General features: G+C 52.8%; 1 protein-coding gene across 1 annotated transcript in view; it reads right to left on the minus strand.

Annotated features, from left to right (window-relative positions):
* Positions 1-1,194, minus strand: part of VOPP1 (vesicular, overexpressed in cancer, prosurvival protein 1) — a 25,317-nt gene that overhangs the window by 23,821 nt on the left and 302 nt on the right. The gene's annotated exons all lie outside the window — the stretch shown is intronic.

The following is a 1,194-nucleotide window of genomic DNA, read 5'->3' on the forward strand; positions in this document are numbered from 1 at the left end:
AAACCCACTGCAGGGGAAATGAAAGCTGGGCTGGGTGCTGCAGCCGGGTCAGCTGTGAGGGACACGCAGCTCTAGGAAGCAGTAGGGGCCTTGGTATTCCCGGGAGGCCTGCTGACAGCCGGGCCAGGCCCTGTCCCATACTGAGGCTGGGGAGAAAGACAAGGTGACGCCCTTGCTACCAGCTGGGAGGAGTTTGGGGAGCAGCAGCCAGGGGACCTCTCTGGCTCTTTCTAACTATGATGCCACCCAAACCTGAGGCTGGGCAGGGTCCTGTGGCTACTTTCATAGCGGAGACCTGCTCTCTGACGTGTAAGTATAGGGGTCTGTCATTTCAACTTCTCTCTTTATACCAATCAGTCTCGCCAGCTTCCTGGGCGCTACAGGGTCACGTCAATTCCAGAAGCAGCGATTACAGAGACCTCTGCACACGGACCGCAGGGGGCCGGTCACTCAGGCGCTCACTGGAAACGGAGTCAGGAGCGGTCCCCTCCACCCGGCCGCCCAGGCCCGTGGGCTTTTTGGCTCACAATACTGGTAGCTTTACCGGAAGATAAGGTAACATTACAGGAAAACCTAGATGTCCAGCTTTTTTTGTGAAAAATCTTTCGACCAGCATTACTTTCAGATGGTAAATAAGAATATAAAAGCATTTATTTGAGCAAAAGAAGCTGCAGCCCAGGAGGCTCGGATTTAGGGAGCAACCCCACAGCACTCCGGGGAGAAGACAGAGAGGTTCTAAAGGCAAAACCACTCGGGTGATGCTTTCATGCAAATGAAGGATCAGGCTCGGTCCACAGGGATTGGTTAGTTCCAATATGCAAATGAAGGGGCGAAAACTACAAGGAGGAAGTCAAGTCCCTGTAACAGCAGGTCCGGGATGTTTATGGCTCAACCTTGAGGGAAAGCCATAGCACCAGGTTTAGCAACTTAGTAGCAGCTCTGAGTGCTGCCTCATGAGGCCGCATTCTTATTTCTCTGTGTCTGTCTCTCCCTCCCAGTTACTCTGCAATTAGACCGCATTAGCTTTCTTCTCGCACTAAATAAAGCACCGGTCTAACGCCATCATCTGCAAGTGAGAGATTCCGTTGGCTCGAGCGGTCAGAATGGCCTCCTGGGAAAGGCTGGATGTGAAATGAGAACAGAAAGAAGAAGAGGCCATTCCCGGAGGAGGGAACAGCATGACCAGAAGCAAAG

The sequence above is a fragment of the Myotis davidii genome, unplaced genomic scaffold (assembly GCF_000327345.1).
Source record: "Myotis davidii unplaced genomic scaffold, ASM32734v1 scaffold573, whole genome shotgun sequence".
NCBI lineage: Eukaryota > Metazoa > Chordata > Mammalia > Chiroptera > Vespertilionidae > Myotis > Myotis davidii.